Raw genomic sequence first — 22,642 nt, 5'->3', positions numbered from 1 at the left:
AAAATAATAGGAAGCATTTCAGGAAGCAGTTGCCAATCTAAATTTTTTCCTCTCTAGGAACACCTAGCTGTGTGAGTAGGAGGGAAGAAAAGTGAGTTTACCATCAGGCTTTTGAAAGTTGTGGATGAATGCAGATAATAAAACTGAATTAGTGGAGGAGGACGTACAGATCTACTCAAGGGGATATCTGCAGGAGGTGGAGAACTTATTTTGGACTTCAAGAATAGAAATATCCTTAACTGTTGCAGTTGTAAGAGAGAGCTGATGTGGTTTACAAAGGGGATATACAGCCAGAGCTGCATAAATGGGAAAATGAATTGGTTTCTTTGGGTTGTGGGCAACGTGGGGCACACAGCCATGCAGCTCACTGGTTTTGCATCAGTGGGTTGCAGGACCATTGTTATCCCCTGGCTACTGCTGGGATTCTTGCTGGGGTTTGAGGAATTCATAAAACATAATGAGGGAAATAAACCCACTTTTGGCAGAGTAAAAAAATAGATCCAAAAGGTCTATTTGCTGAAAGGAAATGGAGATTGCATGTGAGGAGCACAGCTATAGCTTTAAAAGTAATTTCCTTTTTGAGTTTCCCAAAGTCTGTAACAATGCACTGACAACATATTAGCAAGCAGAGTGGGGATTGCCTTCTCCTAAACAAGCATCTTCCAAGCAGTAATGACTCAGTGCACTGCTGCTTTTCCCTCTTCCTCACATCTCCCAGCCCCAGTTCAAGTCCCTTTCAGCGCCAAGTACATTGCAGTTCCCACCTTAATCTGTTCACTGGCAAACCCTGCTTCATGTTCTGCTTCAAACCCCATTCCAAAACCAAACAACTGACCTTGAAAGTACGAAGCAGAGGTGACTATCAGAGATATGTCTCTCTGGGAAGCCCAGAACAGCATCCACAGGCCTGCTGCACTGCTGGCCTTTAGCATAATCCCTAGGCATTAATTTCACTCCTGTTTCTACAGCAGCCTCAAAGCCGTCATCTGCATTTGGACATAATAGGGGACAGGGATATTTTCCTTGCTGTTTACTACTTCCCATTTGACTTGACTACCACCCTCTTTTTAATTTTTTTTCCTTCTAATCAGCTCAATTTTGCAAAACTCAACAGTGAAATTGTAGCTAAACATAGTTGGCATAAGGGGAGAACTACCCTGGAGGCATTAAGAGAGAGCAAAAGCCTGCATCAGCTTTTGCACAGGCACAGCAGCTGACATATGGCACAATGCAACAAGCAACCAGACCCAGAGCTATCTGGCAGTGACCTGCACATCTGCTGGCCTAGGAACTGAGGCCTTGGGGCACAGCTCAAACCGAGCTAGTGTGAATGAGAAAAAGCAGGTTCCCCATTCTTTCTTATGGTACATCCATCTGTTGAACTGTTTATTATTGGGAATGGGGTTATAATTATTACAGGACCCTGTGTTATAAAGAACTCCAAAATTACATTGTGGGATTTTTTCTAATGCTGAACTAAATGTAATTTGTGTCGAAATGAAAAAGTTTTCTGGTTTATATCTTATTTTATTGCAATTCTCCTAATACTAATTCTCCTAATTAGTAACCTGAAGGTTCTTTCTGAGGTTCCACAAAAGTGACACCCAAACACTTTGTTCTGTGTTTCTAGAAAAAAATATTGCTGAAACAAAACCTAACCCTGAGAAACACCAGACTGAAACAGTGGGTTTTGGAAGTGGAGTGGGGAGTGAGGAGTAGAAAGGCAAATTTTAGTTGTAAAAGAATGGGGATTAGGATTTAGCAGTGTCCTGAAGGCGTAGAGTTAAAGAGAGGGGAAACATCAAGGTAATGCGTCTAAAAAGCATGGGTGAGGATTATGAATAAGTTTTTTTTGCCACGATGAAGTGACTGGCAACAGTATCTAGAAAGGCAGAGTATCTAGAAAGGCAGACATTAGGGAGGGAGGGAGGCAGAAGTGGGAAAATAATTTGAAATGCACTGCCATAGAGGTCTGAGATGCTGCAATACTAGGATATCATGAAGTGGATGCAGGTGAAGGGCTGTTGAGATTCCAGTGGAGAGCAAGAGTTAAGGCCACAGAAGAGGAGGAATGGAGAGGAAGACAGGCATATCGTGTGAAGAGGCTGTAGGAGGACAAAGATTTGAGCAGAAAAATGTATCTGTCAGTACTGAAAGTGGTAAAGAAGATCAAGGATGAAATAACCCAAACATGTTGACCTCAGAGCACAAATACATAAAGGGAACGTCTTGGTGCCTTTCTCATATCTCCAGGAGATATTATTGAGCCATGAGTTTTCATCACAAAACAGTTGATACTGCAACATATATTTTCCAGTTATCACATATGATTGAATGACAAGTAACACCTCCCTCCCATGCTGAAAGAAGCTGCAACCAGTAGTCAGGGTGTTACTCCATCCCCCTCTGAAATTGTAATTCTCTTTCTCACACAGTTCAGAGCTGACTGGCTTGTGGTTTCTCCACAGTGGCTTTGGGTTTGTTTTTTTCCCTTTTCTTATTTATTTGGAAATAAAGGCCACAGACTTTGGCAGCATGCCTTGAGCAGGTTCCTCTTTTCTCCAGAGGTCTTGCACTATTTCCCTGAGACACAGTTCATACTGGGAGGCACATAATAACTCAAAGCAGGATAACACAGCAGCTGAGAACTCCCTTGTGGCAGGACAACAATGACGCAATTGGAGGAAGGCACCAGGAATTTCGCAGGGTAAGTCCTAGAAGCAAAATGAAGTAAGGGGAATTGCTGCTTTCAAAAGCATGAAATAACTTGAAAGATGCCAAAATTTCCAACATTGGGAACGATGGGTTCCCGTAGGTGAACGATTCATAGCTGAAAGAAAGAATTCAGGAAGAAGAGAATAATTTCCTTTGGGAGGTATTTTCAGTGAAATTGGCCCAACTTCATAAAATCCAGGAAGCCAGGGTTTTTTCCTGCAACAAACATCTGTCGCACCAAATTGGTCAGAGCTAAGATCAAGTAAGAAGTTAATGTGCTAGGAGAAATATCCTGTGCTGAGAAGTCAGCTTACTTTTAGGCCTCAAAAAATGGCAAAAAAATATATACCTTAGTGGTGATTAGCCAATACATTGGTTTTTTTGGACTAGTTCAGGAAGACCCAAGTCAGTTTTCAGGCAATTTCTGGCTGCTAGCCCTGCTATTTATAAGTGAACAGAAAGAAAAGAGAATAGAGAGTCTGCCATCTAATGAAAAGAGAAAAGAAAATCCAGAGGACTAACAAGTAAAAGCCACTGACCACCACGTAAATCCCAACTCTGAAATGTGAAAATTCACAGTCACTCCAGAAGATTATGCAGAAAATCCTGAGTCATCCAAGGAAGAAGGGTGTGCTAATCATCACTTCCCTGTCTTACATACACGTGTGCATGAATTGGCAAACTAATACAGGTTTTATACATACACAATTCTGCTTCTTTGGATCAAAACTGGTAGCAAACACTTAATCATTTAATGCAGAGGGGTGCCCATATGCAGCGTTGAGCTATAGCACCCTTCAGTGCAGTGCTGGTCAGACAGAAATATCATGAACATCACCTACTGCTCAGGGCCTTAGGGAAGAGCCCTTAACTCAGGAGTGCAAAGACTCTGCCTTTATCAAAAACACTAAACACTTGTAGAGGTCAGAGTATTTCCCTGTCCTTCTCAGAGATGTGTGAAGGTGAGAAACCATAGCACCAATTTAGAGAGGTGTAATTACACACAACTGTTGCCACATAGGAAACCATTGGCGTATCTGGATAACAGGCCAGTTCAGTTCACTAGGTCACGTGTTTTACATGTCCATCAGGCTTTCCTCCATGAGTTTGTAAAGACAAGCTGGTGCAGAATCCCCAACACCACCTCAGTGTCCTCAGTGATGACAAGAAGGGGTACACATTTCCCTTTGAAGACAGTCTGTTTCTTTCAGTGATGCTGGGACCTTGGCTAAAAGAATAACATGCTTGATACCTTCTCCAAACAAACAATTGAGAGAGTCTGGAAAAGCTGTGATGGAAGTGTCTCCTTGAAGGCTCTGGATTCCCATATTATAAATACATAATTTCATAGTAATCACATACATTATATAATATAAATCTCTTCTTCATCAGGTAAAGAAAGTTATTTCCATTATCAACTGCTGAAATCTGATTTGATTTTTTTCAACACAATGCTCTTCAGGGTGAGCAAAACCAGTTTGGCTTTCTAGAGAATACAATTATAGGCTTCAAGCAAAAGAGCTTAGAGAAGGATTCAACAGTCTGTCTTTGTAAATTATACTCTGAGGTTTGCATTTTTCTTTGTATTTGATGGGGTAAAGGGATTGCACAAAATACACCTCAAAGAAAACACTCCAGTAAAAAAAAGCAATCCAGAAAAAGTTGTGTTTGATTTGGAGAGCAGGTATGTGTAGACTTGAAAAGGGCAGGCAAATAAACTGGGGAGATGTAGGGAACTGTGAGAAAATGAGGGAATGAGCTAATTAGGTGGGCTCCAGCCAGTATGGTACAATGCACTCTGGAAATGACAGTGCATGTGTCTGTTTCCTGATGACTGTATTTGATTCTGCAGCTGATAGAAAAGAAACAGATGCAGCTACCAAGAGGCTGGGCTACTGCACAGGATGACACAATTTACAATATTAATATATCTATATAGAGGAATCTGCTCATTCAGCATAATCATCCTTTTCTTCATTACTTCTGTCTCTATCCAGGTTTTTCTAATAATTTTTGCTTCTTTTAATTGCACTCACTCTTCTCTGACCTAGGCTCACCTGCTATATTTGAAGAAGGAGCACCCCTACATCTTTTTTGCACTTATACCATAAAGTCTAACAGGCATCTTTATTAGAAATCTAAGACATCATTAAAGCATTTCTTCTCATATTGCCAGTTATAATGGGAAAAAAAAAAGTGTATTGCACTATTTAGTTTTGAGATGACTTCTCTGCAGCAAGCAGGAGGGGACAGGGAAGAGAGCAAAGCAAGCAAAGCAATAAACAGAAGCTCTTCTTCTTTTTTTTTTTTCATATCTGGATGGTCTTCAGACACCTGCTTCATGTTTTCTAGTGATGTGTTCCTTCCAGCCCTCTAATATCAGATGGTCTAGAAACAATATCCACATCAACCAAATGATCTATTTATTCTCTAACCATAAATTATCAGATGAGACCCTCAGATATGTCTAGACCTTTACACTTCACATCCAGTCTTTATAAATGCTTTTCTAAAGGGCAGGCATATTTGATTTAATAGTCTTTTTACTTTTCCCTTCATTTTTCTGTCTTTTGTGACTTAAACAATCAATCTTCTCTCTTTTCTCACATCTTTTTACTTGAGAACTTCTATTTTTATTTTTGCTCTTGACTGCATCTCTTTTGTCTCTAACAACCTGTCAGCAAAGAGCATTTTCTGTGTTGACACAGCTCTTTCCCTTCTGATGGCAGACCAAAGGCATTAGTGTAACTTAGCTCTGCCCTGAAGTCAGAGGAAGAGGATTTTGCCTGCAGGGTAGTGTTGGGAGACAGATAAACTGCCCAGAGGAACTGTGACTGCTGCTCTTTCACTGGTTCCTCAGGGTGCCTCCCTGAATCCTGGTCCTCAGAATGACCTCTGTGTTTGGGAGTGGAGCAGCTGGTTCAGATGATGCTGCAGGATGGCTGCTGAGGATGGAGGTGAAGATGTCTTCTCCAGCATGGCAGTAACCCCTCCCTCTCTGGTACTTGCTTGGACAAACACAAATTTAATTTCTCTCAGAAATGCCCCTGTGAGTAGGGACTATCTATCACTGCTGATCATGAGAAGTGAGATCCCAGAGCTACTCCCCAATTTAAAGCCCATCATGATAGAACTGGTAGAGGCCATCCTTGCAGCTTGTTGGAAATGAGACTGTGCTCGCCTCTGACCCCACCTTCCCTTCCTCTCTGGCCTTACACAGAAAAAGGCACATAGAGAAATTCCTTGGGGCTCTGAAATGCTGAATGGCTCTTCCTGCACTGGTCACCTTCACTCTGTGTCATGGTGAGCCACTGCAGCACTGAGTGATGGAGAGCTTTTTCTTTCATAAGAATGCATTGGAGACATTTCTCAGATGAAAAGTTGAGAAATACGAATTCACCCCCTCCCTCTTTTGTCTGTGCTTTTGTCCCCCTAACAAAAAGGGTCATTTCTGCAGCCTCTGCAGTCAGAAGGGATTTTATTGTGGAACTCATCAGTAACAGTATGGCTTATAAACACAAAATGCCAGCACAGATCTGTCAAGTCTCTTCCTTGCTGCATGACACTTACCTCTCTGCTCCCTTCCTGCCAGTCCCCTGCCTTTTCTACACTCCCTTGTCTCCAGGCCAACAAGTCACTCACTGCCAGTGCTGTGCCAAAGCACTTCTCCAAGTGCAGCTTCCCTCTGTGGCAGCTTTACCCAGTGTCATCCTGTCTGTCCTGCTGTCCCCTGGGAAGGGGCATTAACAGTGGGTCACACACACCAGCACACACCACTGGAGGCAGTGAGAAGGAGAAAATCATCCCAGAGGACTCCCAAGGCTGCCCCCCATGCTCTGGGTAGCAAAAGATGTGTCAGCTCCCTGTGGCTGAAATCTACATAGAGTATTTCAGTACTCACAAGGAGTCCCACAGCAAGGAGTGGTGTTCTAATAAAGCTGCCTCCTGCTCCTGGGCACCAGTCTGTAGGGCAAGAAAAGGGGGATGTGCTACCCTGTGTGGGCAAGTCTGCCCCACACATGCCACGCCAGGGAGTCATAGCAAAGCCTGTTGAGTAACAGGTCTAGAACAACACTCACAGTTTGTGCTTCAGAGCTCCCCAGGGGAGGGTGTTTCAACAAAAAAGCCCCACACAGCTTCATAATACATTACAGAACTTTATTTGGACACTGGTTGTTTCCATAAGTGGGTGCAATCTGGGTGAGAATGTGGAAATCGCTTTCCTCCAGCAGCCTCTGCTCTGCTGGGACATGTCCCAAACCACAGAGTGGGATGCAGTGCTATGAAGAGGGAGAGTGCCCACCACTTTCTCAGCTTGCTGTGGGCACAAAGTCTTTACCTTTACCTGTCTGCCCACACCTGAAGTCAAGCAGCAGTGGGAAGCCTCTCCCCATATTGCACGGGTGTTGTTGTAGGAGGCACCGGGAGGACACAACCTGAAGCTCTCACAGTTAACCTCTTTCTAGCATTTTCTCTTCTTCTCTTCCCCAGATAAACTGACACCTGATTTATGCAGAACTAGGAAAGCGCAGAAATCAAAATGCATAAGCACAGGCAGGTTTTTCTCAGAGGATACCCATGATTCTTTGGAAAACTGAATTTATGTCAAAACCCTCACTTGCCTTCACTGTCCACAGATCAAATTTCATATGGTTTCATCTCCAAACTTTTTAAAATTCTTTTTTAGTGTGTGTAAGTCTATCTTTCTGACATCCTGTTGTACAGCAAGCACTTCTTTTAAATACATCATCACAGCCACTCCAAGCCAATGTGGGATCCTCTGTCACATCTGGAAATGTGGAGTGGGCCACCAGTGATTCCCTGTGACCCACTCCTGCGCTTTGCATTTTACACAGGAAAGGTTTGTGCCAAGGAGAGGGAATGTCAGGTACCACAGAAATGGTTACAAAGCAGGTTAGTCAGGAAATCCTGCTCCTGCTGATGAGGATGTACTCAACGTGGAGAGGTCATTCACTTCTGAAGGAAACAAAGAAAGGTGGCTGAACAATCACAGTGTGTCTTGGGAAACTTTCCAGAAGTTTCACTGATATTCCACTTATCTCAGACTCTTAGCAAATCTAACTTAAATATGTTAAATATCTTAGACTAGAACTAAGCTACATCCTAAAAAATTATTTCTACCTCAGTCTCCTTAAGATATCTCTAACAATAGATTTCAAAGGGAAAAAATTAAGTTCCACTTTTCTGTCCTACTCCTTCCTATTCAGTTCAGACTTCTCTGCTTCCCAGGGGAAGCAAACAACTTCTCCTCCTCCAAGAATATCTGAAATGAAAAAGCTCTGCTGTCTCACCACAGACCTCAGGTAAGGATCCCATCCTCACCAACTTCAAAAGTTTCTGCTTATAACTTCAGGAATGAGAAACTGATATTCATGTTAGGTCTAACAGACCTATTGTCTTCTGTAAAAATAAAGAAATGTAGCTACCATTTCATAATGGCATGACTCTGTAAAAAAATTCATGTAACTAAATCTGTCTGGATTCCCAAATCATGCATAAAATGATGCAAAAATTGTATGCAAATTTGCAAAGATCAGAGAAAGCACATTTCTCTTATTCTCATTTGGACCTTCATGTATACATCAGTAGATTACCTTATACATCACGCATTGTGTTTTGTTTCATTTATAATACAAAAAAAAAAAAAAAAAAAGCTGTTTAAATATTTTCTCAACTGTTAAGTGGGATTTCTTTCTTTAGTGCAAATAATTAAGTACTGAAGATGTAGTGATGTATTTGATACAGGGAGAATAAAAAGATTTGAAGAATTTTAAATAAGAAAAATAAACCCTATATGAACTCACTACTGTACATTTATGAAATGTTTGAAATTTAAGGTTGATGTTTTAGCCCAATCTCCAAATAGTCTTCTAGTTAATAGCCATGCATATTTATGTAATTTAAATTAGTTACTTTCATTCTCTCATATTGTTTTATGAATATAAGATAAACTGAGAAACTAGAGAGATTAAAAATTATGAAAATAAGATTCAGAAACACAGAATTGTTAAGGTTGGATCTGGCAATCATCCCTGCCAAGGCAGGGTCACCTAGAACAGGTGACACAGGAAGCTGTCCAAGTGGGTTTGGAATGTCTCCAGAGAGGAAGACTCCACAACCTGCCTGAGCAGCCTGTTCCAGCATTCAGCCAGCCTCAGCATAAAGTTCTTCCTCATGTTGAGGTGAAACTTTGTGGTTTAGTTCATGGCCATTGCTCCATGTCTTGTCACTGGGCACCACTGACATTAGTCTGTCACCACCTTTTTGACAAATGCCTTTGAGATGTTTATTTGCACTGAGGGCATTGCCTCTCAGCCTTCCCTTCTCTGGACTAAACAGGCCCAGCTCCCACAGTCTCTCCTCATAAGAGAGCTGCTCCAGACCCCAAATCATCTTTGTAGCCTCCACTGCACCCTCTCTAGTAGCTCTTTCCTCTTGTATTTAGACTTGAATTTTGTTCCTTAGTCCATATAAAGTACTAAGGCACTTAATGTTTTGTCAGATTATAGTGCACTGTATTTCTTCCTATTTCATTAACAATAAAATGATTGGATGAAAAAAGGGAATTTTCTCTACAACTTCTTTGTAACTAACTGTGTAGCCTAATCACATTCTTTTGGTATGTAATATAAAGGGGATTTAGACTCTACAGAAACATAGTGAGAGACAAAAAAGCAGAATTTGGTATCTGCAGGTACCTATTATAGCCATCAATTCAACCCATCACTAAAACATGCCTATTTTAGCACTGGCTGAAGCCCTACAGGGATTAACCACATGTTTAACTTATGCATTTTGCTGCATTAAAACTTGGACTAAGTAGTAATCGCAGTATTTTACTTTGGTTTGTTGCTGTTAATATTGATAAATGTACTTGTCATTGCCTCCAGTCCCAGTGTGCTGCACTGTGGCCCTAAATATAACTCTAAAACCAGAAATCCCACTGAAGCGCTTTAGTACATTCTTTATAAATGGAGATACATAAATATCCTAGTTCTTCCTAATTTCTTCATTGAGATTGCCCATTTGAATTTTAAGCTGCAGTTTTCCAACTTCTCCTAAAAATCCTCCACAGTAAATGCATCCTTGCGATGCTGTGGAGGTACCAAAGCAGGCTAGGATATTACAACACAGCTGGAGCACAACAATGGACACCAAAGAAAAGGTGGGAACACAACATCAGAGCCAAATGGTAGAGAAAGCAACTGTGAGGAGAGAAATAGTACTCACAGAACCAGTAAAATAAACCAAGCTTCCCAAGACACCAGGTTCAAGAGGCAAGTAAAATGCATAAAACCAGTCCCAAAGGCAGGTCATCAGGTGAAACAAGATGAAAACTCTTCAGAGATGTTTTATTTCCTAAGATCTCTCTCACATCCATATACCCACACATCAGATTTTTTGTGAGAAATATATTTTCACAATTGGGTAGTTTCAGACCTTTTTCTGTCCTAGCATTTTGCAAGATGCCAGGTCAAGTCTGTGCATCCTCTGCTCTCCCCCTCCTTTTTCTCCCCACTCCCTGTTTAAGCTGGGGCTGCATCTGCTTCCAAAGGAAGGAGGCATATTTCAAATCTCCAGGAAACAGGAGATTATCACTGCTCTGGTTTTCTCCAAAATTCAGATAACTGATTAATGAACTTTTCCTCTCTGCTCATTTGCAGCAGCAGGAGGAGATGGAGGTAATTATGACACTTGCAACTGAAGGTTCAGTACAGTGTGGTTACAACAAGCCAAAGGCTAGGAAAAGGCAGGGACATTACATGGCATTTTTAAGAGTCTGCCAAGACACAAGAATGAAAGGGGTATCAGCAACAAGTCCCCACAAGCTGTGCTGTTTGCGGTCTTCTACTTTCACATGCTGCAGCACAGAAACCACACTAATGGATTCCCCAGGTAATTTCTGCCTCTGCATCCGAGCCTCCCTGTGAGCTCAAGTTCAGAGAGAGCTGAATATCCCTGTGTGTCTGATCTAGTCCTCAGCACACACCAGTGTTTTTGTCCCCCACCTCACAACAAAGGTTGGAAGCAGACCGAATACTTCCAAATGTGCTGTTTGCAATGTCCAAGTCACAGTAACTTCCTTTGCATAAAAGCAGAGTTTGCTTTGGGGAAGGGACTTCTGGGGATAATTCAGTGAGAATTGGAGCCACATGTTTTTCCCACTGATCCCAAGTCACTGTTTCATATACATGTGCCTGCCTTCCTTCCTTCCTTCCTTCCTTCCTTCCTTCCTTCCTTCCTTCCTTCCTTCCTTCCTTCCGCCACTTCCCTCCGCCACTTCCTTCCGCCACTTCTTCCTTCCGCCACTTCCTTCCGCCACTTCCTTCCGCCACTTCTTCCTTCCGCCACTTCCTTCCGCCACTTCCTTCTGCCACTTCCTTCCTTCCTTCCTTCCTTCCTTCCTTCCTTCCTTCCTTCCTTCCTTCCTTCCTTCCTTCCTTCCTTCCTTCCTTCCTTCCTTCCTTCCTTCCTTCCTTCCTTCCTTCCTTCCTTCCTTCCTTCCTTCCTTCCTTCCTTCCTTCCTTCCTTCCTTCCTTCCTTCCTTCCTTCCTTCCTTCTTCCTTCCTTCCTTCCTTCCTTCCTTCCTTCCGCCACTTCCTTCCTTCCGCCACTTCCTTCCTTCCTTCCGCCACTTCCTTCCTTCCTTCCTTCCGCCACTTCCTTCCTTCCTTCCGCCACTTCCTTCCTTCCTTCCTTCCTTCCTTCCTTCCTTCCTTCCTTCCTTCCTTCCTTCCTTCCTTCCTTCCTTCCTTCCTTCCTTCCTTCCTTCCTTCCTTCCTTCCTTCCTTCCTTCCTTCCTTCCTTCCTTCCTTCCTTCCTTCTTCCTTCCTTCCTTCCTTCCTTCCTTCCTTCCTCTTCCTTCCTTCCTTCCTTCCTTCCTTCCTTCCTTCCTTCCTTCCTTCCTTCCTTCCTTCCTTCCTTCCTTCCTTCCTTCCTTCCGCCACTTCCTTCCGCCACTTCCTTCCGCCACTTCCTTCCTTCCGCCACTTCCTTCCGCCACTTCCTTCCTTCCTTCCTTCCTTCTTTCCTTCCTTCCTTCCTTCCTTCCTTCCTTCCTTCCTTCCACCACTTCCTTCCTTCCTTCCTTCCTTCCTTCCTTCCTTCCTTCCTTCCTTCCTTCCTTCCTTCCTTCCTTCCTTCCTTCCTTCCTTCCTTCCTTCCTTCCTTCCTTCCTTCCTTCCTTCCTTCCTTCCTTCCTTCCGCCACTTCCTTCCGCCACTTCCTTCCGCCACTTCCTTCCGCCACTTCCTTCCGCCACTTCCTTCCTTCCGCCACTTCCTTCCTTCCTTCCGCCACTTCCTTCCGCCACTTCCTTCCGCCACTTCCTTCCGCCACTTCCTTCCTTCCGCCACTTCCTTCCTTCCTTCCACCACTTCCTTCCGCCGCTTCCTTCCTTCCGCCACTTCCTTCCTTCGGCCACTTCCTTCCGCCACTTCCTTCCCACAGAGTTGCAAACAAGCACCTCATTCTCTTCTGACAGCACAGAAATCCACTGACATGACAGAAACTGTGGTTCAGCTCTGTTCCCTCCAAGGCTACTTGAGCCCAAGTGGGGAACTCAGAGGCACAGCTCTCCGACATCCAGGAAAAACATCCACTGCCCTTTATTTCCAGAGGGTGCTATAATTTCAGCTTGTGTGCTCTGAAATCCCTGGCACTAAGGGGATTAAATCAAGATTCAACTTGTGGGTGCACTTGATTCATTCAGTAATCAATCACCCTAAAACATTCCAAACAAAAAGGACGGTGTAATTTGTCAATAAGACCAGAAGAAAGGTAAACAAAATCAATATTAGAATATAACCTAGTATGGACAAGGGTTTCTAGCACAGGATTACGAATGGGATAAATACAAACATTTAGAAAACAATTACACAGAATGTTAAATGATCCTGGGATGATCAATGTCAAAAGAACTGCCGTACATGAAGACAAAAGCCAAACATGAGCCACAAGAAATAAACAGCAAGGAATGGGAATGTTTGTGCTTGGCTTTAAAACTATGTTTCCAAAAGTTTATAACATCTATAAAACTATCTAGAATGTCTATAAACCCACTGAAATGTACATAAAACCACTACATATTTGCTCAATATATTTCAATAGTTTTAAAATTCTTCCTTGCAGCTTTAGAAGTGTGAGACTTTCCAAAGGAAGTGGTTGCCAAACCTGATGCTTGAGACAAAGAAACCCATTGTTCAATGGGATACTTTCTTTCCTGTCAGGTGAGTTAATCTTTGTAACTTTGCCTATAAAGCCCAGCTGAAAATTTGTGATTTTTAAATTTCTTTTGGTATGCGTTATTTTTGTAATTTCAATTAATGATCTAGAAGCACAGTCAACTTAGCAGAGTGCCTTCAAAAATCCCTACACTTCAGTGCTATACTACTGAGCAAAGTTTAACTAGATGATGTTTTAAGGGAGCCAGTTAACACTCAAATCCCCCCAAAAAACAACAAATCCATCTCTTTATTTCACCCCTCTGAGAAAACTCTACATTGCAAGTCTGCAGTCAATACCCTGGTGCACATCAAGGATTCCTGGCCAGAAAAGACTTTTGAAGACATGCAGGCCTGATTTTGAAGTATTATTTGCCTGTTCTTAGGAAAGAAGCCACCCTTGTTCTACTCCTTATCAATAGGCAGGGAACAAACGAGCAAAGATGAATTAGAGTGCAGCTTCAAATAAGTGACTGTGAACAATGACACTTCAGGTGAGTGTCTTGAAGTGAGACTGGGGGTGGGTTTGAGGCCTGTTAGGGGAGATACAGTCTCAGATTCTCTGGACAAAAAACAGGACAGAAGAGATGAAGAAAAGGGAAGGTGTTTCAAAGGAAAATGCTGCCTTTTGTTAAAGGAAAAATAAAAGCAACCAACACATTGGACAAAATCAGAAAAATTTGCGGTGTGCAATTTTAGTAATAACACACCATTTACTGCCATGAGTTGGTACTGGACTTCTTTTCTGTTTCCTTAAATCAACATATTTTGTCCACAACCAGCTAGAATGGAATTTTTTGATAGAGGTTTTATGTCTGGCATCTGTGTAATTCTGCTCTGACCTAATGTGTCTGTACAGGGATTGCACTAAAATGGTATTAGATGGCAGAAAATTAAGTTTCCAAGAAGCAGAAATAGGAAAAAAATTCAATTTGGTGGAAAGTGAAATGGAGAAATAAACGTAAGAAATGGTGGGAAGGCATAAATTTACCAAGATGGCACAACCTAAATTAGCTTGACCTGAAGTAGTGTATGACCTTGGAATTTAGCCTCCCACAAGCTTGCAGAGGGTCTGGCTCTGTCTTCCCCTGCTTCTGTCCTCTCCTACTCTGCAGCTTTGCAGCATCAGCTGTGTTCCAAGCCAGAGGTTGTCCATATGCTGGTATTTCAATACCATCTCTTCAGAAATGCTGTCTCTTCTCCACAATGACCTTCAACTCCTTTTCTGTAAGGACTTTTGTGCTGTACAGATATTTGCCAATTGGCAAATTGCTGCTGTTGGGCTACAAAACTCAAAGGTCTGAAAGAAATTAACCAGGGCAGGAAAGAAGCAAGAAATGGAAGAAGTGTATTTAAACAGCAAGGTGCATAAAAGAGTTGAGAAAAATAAGATGGGTTTTTGCCGGATCTCATATAGGAAAGCAAGAATGTCAATAAATTAAAAGGCAGGACAGACTCAATAATAGCACTGAAAGGACAGATTTTAAAATTCTGCCTCAGGACACATTCTGCAGAAAACAATCCTTTGGTCACAAAAATAGCTGAAAGATCTGAAAAACACTTTCAAACTCTGGCAATGTGATGAATTGCTGATAAATGGTCTCCAGCTCTAAAATGGTCCACTCCAAATTTGGAGTCCCTTAAATGCTAGAGAAGGAGAAATGAAAATTTAAGCCCAGATTTCTTTCTTCAACTTTAGAACAAAAATCCCATGAAATCATGATTTGACTTCAAAGAATAACCCCTTTATCAGCGACCTTGCCTGTTTAGTCCAGAAATATGCAACTAGCCCAACTGTTTAGCCAGCACTTTGTGAAGCCAGCCATCCAGGATTAATTGTAAATAGAAAGAAATGGGCACTGCCAGAAGGCACATTGCCCCACTTCAGTTAAATGCACCCGCAGGAAGAAGCTCATCCCATACTGCCTAATGCCTAAGGCCCAGGTGGTTAGCTTAGATAAGACCTGTTTAGACATTCCATTTCTTCACCCTCCAAAAGCTGTCCCATCTTTTCTTGGGATTTGGCCTTGTTTCTCTGCAGGTCTAAATTTTGTCTTTTCAAGGAATGAAAAAGCAGTGAAGTTCACTTTGGTTTTGTTGGAAAGATTCACAGAGCTTGAAGCAGATGCAAAGCAGGCAGCAGCATCAATGCCTGGCCAGAGAGATCAGAGCTTTTACCCCAGCTCTTGGTACAGAGCTGGAGGAGAGCAGAGACAAAATGAAAAAACACAGATCCCAGTTATCTTACTGAGAGGAGCTGAGATGAAGCAGTGGAGGACTGGGAAAACTAGGGCACTGACCTTACCTGGGTCCTGCTGCAATGGGAAAGTGGGAGACAGGCACAGGCCACTGCCTTAGCTGCTGGACATCTCAGCATCATGAGAAATCTGCCTTTGGCATCCTCCTCTTCTCTTTCCCCTCCTCTAACCTCATGATTTACTTTCTGGCAGTATTATGAGAATTGCTGCTAACCCTTTACGTAGCTTGGGTTATCTGTATTTGAATTTTGCATGTTATTTACTGATGACTTTCACTTCAGAAGAGTTCTGCTTTTTGTAGCCTTGCTGTGTAAAGACTGACAGCAACCTTCATCAGAGGATAATTTCCAAATGAGGAAAGTATCCACGTGGGACTGTCAGAAGCACTGAATTGATTTGTGCCTGTACCACAGGTCAGATTTAAACCCATTTTTCTTAGAGACCAACTAGACTGATTTATCCTCATGGGCCTTACCCTCCACTCTTTACAAGCCTCAAAACCCAGAAAGAAATGATGTATGTGCAGTTAGTACACCCATATCATGTGAGGGCAATTGATTCAATTACATTATAGCTACTGGAAACAAAACAGCCATATGGTGAGCTTTCTTCCCTAAAGTAATGGATGTTTCACAGCCACAGCTCTGAACCCAGTTAGTTCCCTGCATGGATGCTGCCCCCTAAGCAGGCTTCCCTAAGGAAAGCTTTCCCTGAGCCATGGGAAAAATCCAAGTTCAGGCTGGCTAAAATAAGTATCTAAATCTCAATACTCTTCTCTGATGCTGTATCTGAACTACCCAGAGCTCCTGAGTGTGCAAAAAAGGCATTGATAATTTTATAAGAAAAGGATTTGGTTGTGTATGTGTGTGCAGGCACATATGTACTTGCTTTTCATTATCTCTTCATTCTGGAAGAGCAAGAAATAGATTGAGATGAAAAGCAGTAACTGTACTCTGTTTTGCTTCATGTGCTATGCACAGTGTTGGCTCTGAAGACATAAAAAATTCAATCATGAGCCAAATCTGGCCTTAAATCGATCAAGCTCTGCCGGCTTCAATGGAGCAATTGCAGAGACGTACTCCAGCCGCTGCTCTGAGCCCACCCATTTTCACACCCTCCCTGCTTTCCAGCAGGCTGTCTAGGCTGCCAGCCCGAGATGGGAAATGCACAGGTTCAGAGATATCTACAAAATTTGCATATGAAGTAGTGTAGGGAAATGCAGCACGGCTTTTGAAACAAAAAGAAAAAAGGGAACAAAACAAATGAGCTTCCCTTTTTCCTTATAAAGGGAAGACTTAGTTGGAGAAATTTTGTTCTGAGCATTTCAGCATCAAGCCAGGACTGGCTTACCGGGCTCAGATTTTCTACATATGAGCATAACTCCCTGTGGTTCAGAAAAGCCCCACTATTAAAGGTAGCTCTGGGAATAGGTGTGAGTTGTTACTAATGAATTAAAAATGTGACAGCAGCTTTGGGATTTTTGTGGTTTTCCTGCTCTTTGGTTCTGACCATGAAAAGCCTACTAAGCAGAGCAGTTAACCTCAGAACAGGCAATATTTACTTGTACTTCCCAATATTTAAGACAGGAAATGCCTTAAATGTTGCAAATACTGAGGTTATAAAACTGTAAATGCTTGCCTGTCAGAGGCACCTGACAAATTTTTACAACCCTCAGCTGCACGCAGGCATAGGGAGTCATCCCAGCACTCGGATTTTCCCCATCCTCTCCTTTTCCCCCATTTTATAGTGGGATTCATGAAAACCAGATGTTATTGTGCATTCTGGTTTCAAGGTTGCTGTCCTACCAGCACCTGTAAAACTGTGATTTGGATTTCACAGAATCCTTTCTTTCTTTCTTTCTTTCTTTCTTTCTTTCTTTCTTTCTTTCTTTCTTTCTTTCTTTCGATGGAAAAGGAAATACCTCAATTTGTGTTTTGTTCACTAGATAAAGGTTCAAGACTGTTCTTCAAATATTTAAAGAGAGAAATTCATCAAGTAACTTTTGGGAAGATTGATTTAAATAATTTATTTTTACAGAATGATATAAATCCGTGGAGTACAGAAGATGTCAGGACACAGTGAATGCCCAGAAGCCTCTAAACACCATTTTCCCCCTGGATACTGTAAAAAATTGGCAGAGGAGTCTTCCTACCTGGTTTCATTGAGAGCTTACTGGCTTGGGTGTTTCCATGCCCATTCTTGCACAGGCATCCCAGGAGTGCAATGCAAGCCTGCAGTCTGTTTCTGTGCTTGGCTGGCCCAGCCTGGCCCAGCCTGGCCCCCAGCCTCAGGCGGTGTCACCGGGGGTCCCAGAGCAGCCCTGCCCCAGGGCTGCAGCCACCACCCTCTGCAAAGGCACTTTGCCCACCCCACACCAGCCAGCAGGCCCACGGGGAGAAGCAGAGCAGCGATCAAAGCTGGGGACAAAAAGCCTCCACATGGGAAACATGAGATAAAAGGTAATGCCTCACCATATGTATGTTTTGGATGGAAAGGAGGCCTTCCTCCACTTTCTCAAGGCTGTGGTAGCATTGAGGAGACGTTTGGCTGGTTTTACATGGCAACATATTGTTCATATGCCCTAAATATGACCATATGCAGGGTAAGGGGCTGGCACAGATTGCCCAGAAAACTGCGTATGCCCCATTCCTGGAAGTGTTCAAGGGGAAGCCCCCCTGGAGGGGGCTCTGAGCAGCCTGGTCTAGTGGGAGGCATTCCTGCCCATGGCAGGGGTGCTATAACTAGATGATCCATAAGGTCCCTCCCAATCCCAAGCATCCTGTGACCTATGACATGCTCATAGAGATCTTACTCTCATGTAGTTTACCCAGTAATGGTGTTCAACTGCATGTGAGGAGAGAACCCCAGGTCCTGTTCAAGGAATGAAAAGACTGTTGTGTAGTGCTGGGTTGTTCTGTTTCCCCCTCACTTTGTATGTTGGACTGTTCTGTTTCCCCCTCAGCTTGCCATGGTTCAGGCTTGACTCACTCCGCCCTCCTTCTCACTGCCCGTCATCCCCGCTCCTCCCACAACCCCGTGTATCCTTCCTTTGACCCCTCCCTGGTGCCCTGTCTGTCACTCGGCGCTCCCTCCCTTCCCTCTAGAAACTTCTAGCTGAAGCATCGAGTGATTGGCTCAGGGGCCAGGGTCCCGCCCTCAATGTACTCCTATTGGCTTATCCTAAATGTCAATCCCATGTATGCTGCTCCCCTCTGGTTCCCCATTGGTCCAGAGGTTGTCTCCTCCCCTGTTTCCCTGGTCCTTTAAAATCTGTTGCAATCCTATGTTTGGGGGTTTAGCCCTAGGATTTTCCTCAGTGTTGTTGTCTGATTTCACTCTCGGCTGGAGTCACTCTCTTCTTCTCATCTGTTGGATTGCTGCTGTGAGCCCTGTCCGTGTCAGGGAGCTGCCTTCACTGTAACGTGGAGCAGTTTCCCTAGGCGCTGTCCCGGGTAACCAGACCCAGGAGAGTGCCCCTGCTGCAGGCAGTGCTGGTTGCTTGCCGGGCGACTGGAAGGGACGAGCCTTCCTAGGCAACTCTCTGCTTCAAAAGACGTCCCTAGATCTCCAGATTTACCACCAGACAAAGGAGAGGATAATCATATGTTAGGAATTTGTTTGTATGATTTTGTCCTGTGGCCTCTTGGTTACACATCCTTGTGTTAGGGGAGACATTCCCCTCAGGCATTTAAATCAGTGCAGTCATCCTTAACTCACACAAATCTGATAACCTAGGACATTGTTCCTGTCCAGAGCCACTGTAACAGCGAACAAGGAAGTTTCTAGACTTCTGTTTTAAAAGTGAGGTATAAGGAGTGTAGTCACACACCCTCTGTGTCCAGTGTTGCGCTGGGAAGAAAGGCTGGGGTAGTCTGTCACCCTCTCTGCTTCTGGATTTCATGCAATCATTCCAGGAGCTGCCAGCTGCTGGACTGCCTCATGATGCCCCACTGCTGCAGTGGGATCCTGTACTGGCTGGGCATCCAGCCCATTTGTCTTGCTGTCTTTCAACTTGGATCCATTCAAGTGGACAAACAATGAATTTAGTACAGTTTCCTTGAATCCAAGATATTCCTACTTTCACTGTTTAAATATTAAAATATCCAAAATATTTCCTACTCTCTCTGTGACTTCTGTCAGAGGGATAGATTTTTAATAATGTTGCACCTGAATCATAAACTTACGTGTTTTTAAATACCACCAAAATAGCCCTCAAAATTTTAGATGATTTCTTTCTTTTCCCAAGATCTGCAAGGGTATCAAAACTAAAATTTGTAGTATTGCCAAATTATATGTCAGTCGATAATATTTTTGGAGTTTGGGGGAAAAAAAAAATAAACACAATCCTCCAAAGAAGTAAAAAAAACCTGGTTATAGGGAAAAGGGAGAATACTCTTTTCTGACCCCTTATCAGTTAGATTACTCCACTGCTCAAAACCCTGTTAATCATGATTTATAGACACATCGCCTTTTGCTATAGTTGAGGATTTTTAAAAAATGGACACTCTCTTTTTCAAGATTTAACAAAATATATAAAATATTGTAAATAGCTGCATACATGTAAGACATTGTTCAAGCTTAAAAAAAAAAAAAAAATCAAAGTAGTTTCAAAACCCACTGTTATTGGAAACCAGACTGTAAACATTTTTAATGAGTTGAGTTGAGATTAATTTAAATATTCATTCTGAATTGGTGAGTTTTGTCTTCTTTCCACAGTCTCTTGTGACTTAACATAGCAGGAGCTGCCAGCCTTGGGTAGCCTCTGTCTTACATGTGACCTTCCTTAAGATTCACTCCCATGTGTCCAGAAAGTTAAAAAGGAAACAGCTTCAGGAAATGCCACGTGTAGCAGTACTGTGTGCTAGAAAGGTGTAGCAGTTTCTAAAAACTATCTTGTGTGCTCAGCTCACCACAGTCCCACTGGTGAACTTTCATTAAACACTGTGATCCTTAAGTCTGCAAGGCAGCAGGACAGTTTCCTTAGCAGCCAAGGAATTTTCTACCCAAACAAACCAGGATCCATATATTGCAGTATCTTTCTTTTTGTATCAGTTCATGTTAAATACTTCAGAGGAAAGTGTAAACAATGATCTTGATTTAGCAAAATAACATCTGCTTTGCTTTAAATGTTTAAGACCTCTGGTTTCTGCCTTCATTAATAGAATATCACCACTTGAGTAGCACCTCAAACATACATTACATACGTAAAATACATATATACATGAAAACATACATGTCTTGACTCCAGGTTACTGGAATGCATTTTTATCTTGCATGCAAAAAGCTTCAGAAGGACTGAATTCTGTGCCTAAAGCTAGGTAGGAATTTGAGTGCTTCCTTGGCAAGGGATAAATAAGAGCACATAATTGAATGCACTGGTCAATCAGGTTATGTTGATACGACTAAATAAAAGCCAGCCAAGAACAGATCTCGGGCCCCAGGGGCAGAAAGCTGCCCTTTCTGTGGCAGATTTGTCTTGGAAACAAATATTTGGAATAGTTTGAAGGGGAGCCAGGGGATGAGCTGGCTAACAAAGCAACGGGGACAACAAGAGTGCAGGCTCTCCCTCCCTGAGCACTTCTCCTTAGAGGTACAGACATACCCTCAGGATCCTCTGCCCCAGTTCTCATACCAATTTTCTGTTCAGGTAGCTCCACAGATTTCACTTCTGTTATTCCTGCCTACACTGGTGTACACCCCTCAAAGACCTTAACAATTTTCTTACTTATGTAATGTTAAGTCCCGGGGAAAGATTTTTTTTTTCAGGTCAGGGTTTTAACGCCATGAGGCAAATATGTTTGTATATCCTGGGAATGTAAAGGCTTTGCATTACTGATGACGTGCCTATTGCTGTTAATCCAGGTCTTTCATCAGTACCTGGGACTGGTCTGTTCCACCTTATTTATGTTCTGGAAATGTCTGTTGTTGTGTGCTTTGATTTGTTGTCAGATGACAAAACCAGACTTTCGCAAAATCAGAGCTGTAATTGGACCTTCATAAAAATATAATCTTTAGAATCTTATGGTTCCCTCACTGATTTGATCAACGAGTTTACCTCAAAGGGCAATTACCAGCTGAAATGTCACAGACTTTGTGTACCATTTTGAATATCTTAAAACAAAGAATTTTTTTTTTTATGGCACAGTGTGGGTGCTGATATAAAAAAAGCCTATAAATTGCTGGAATTTTAAACAAATATCAGTATTTTTGGAATCAAATTCCAGACCTCCAACTGTTGAACTTGACAGGTTTGTCTTTAAAATTTTTGTATTTGCTTTAAAATGTTTGACTTCTGTAATCAGTAGATAAAACAACAAGAAGACTAATGTACAGAAAGAAGTAATGGTGGAAGTTAATATTTAAGTACCATGTCTTTTTTTCTCCCCACACAGTTCTATTTTGTAAATTAAAGTATCTTTACTCATAGTTTGATTCTTTTTCATAAGATGAGTGCTTTATATGATGCAGCTACACCAAGTTCCTTTTACTTGATATTTCATAAAGAGTTCAGATCTCAAAGGCAAGAGGAAAAAAAATCCATAATGGCAAGTAATTCAAGCTACAATTTGAAACAGAAGTTTTCATTTTTGCTTGTAGATATAAATGAGAAAGTGGTCCCCTTCCCCAAGTTCAGGAACTTGCAGATCCTTATCATAGCAGTAAGCTAATCAGTATTTTTAATCAATATTTTTACTGCTTTTGCGGAATGAGAAAAAAATAAGGCTGAGTTACAGAATGAAGCATACTTTACAATTTATCATTTAAGCATGCAAGTGTCTATGGGAAAAGGACTGGAACATGTCAGAGAAAGAAGACTTAATTATATATTACATTTCAGAGGTCCTTTCAGCCCATAGCTCAACAGTTTATAGCTACTCAGTCACTTATTTTTAGACCTAAATTTCTCTCCATTACACATGAAACAGTTATCTAATTTATAAGGTACTCCATCAAAACTTCCAGTTCTTAAGCATGAGGTAACAGAAAGCATAAAATGTGTTAACTAAAGGACCTCCCAGGCAGTTTTGAGGTCCATATTTTCTAGTATTCTGAGTCCTTTATTCTACTGCCTTTCTTTGCAGCTTCACTGTAATTTTATATATAGGACAGAGCCTGACAATAGCTTTTGTTTAATAGAATCATGGAATGTCTTGGGTTGAAAAGGATCTTAGAGATCACCTACTTCCAACCCCCTGCCGTGGGCAGGGACATCTCCCACCTGACCAGGCTGCTCAAAGCCCCATCCATCCTGGCCTTGAACACTTCCAGGGTTGGGGCATTCACAGCTTCTCTGTGGCCTGTTCCAGAGCCTCAGCACCCTCACAGTAAAGAATTTCCTCCTAACATCTTATGTAAATCTTGCCTCTTAGTTTAAAACCACTGCCCTTTGTTTTATCATTTTATGACCTTGTAAAAAGTCCCTCT

The 22,642-nt window shown here is 42.3% G+C and overlaps 1 long non-coding RNA gene across 1 annotated transcript; it reads left to right on the top strand.

Moving 5' to 3' along the window:
• Nucleotides 1-7,776: 7,776 nt before the first annotated feature.
• On the top strand, nt 7,777-18,823 carry LOC132322533 (uncharacterized). Its single transcript, XR_009485126.1, has 4 exons — nt 7,777-8,039; nt 12,868-12,965; nt 15,519-15,630; nt 17,255-18,823. It is a non-coding gene; the product is annotated as an uncharacterized LOC132322533 (long non-coding RNA).
• The last annotated feature ends 3,819 nt before the right edge of the window (nt 18,824-22,642 follow it).

The sequence above is a fragment of the Haemorhous mexicanus genome, chromosome 2, assembly GCF_027477595.1.
Source record: "Haemorhous mexicanus isolate bHaeMex1 chromosome 2, bHaeMex1.pri, whole genome shotgun sequence".
NCBI lineage: Eukaryota > Metazoa > Chordata > Aves > Passeriformes > Fringillidae > Haemorhous > Haemorhous mexicanus.
Note: the sequence above shows the minus strand (reverse complement) of the source record. Positions and strands in the feature narration are given on the sequence as shown.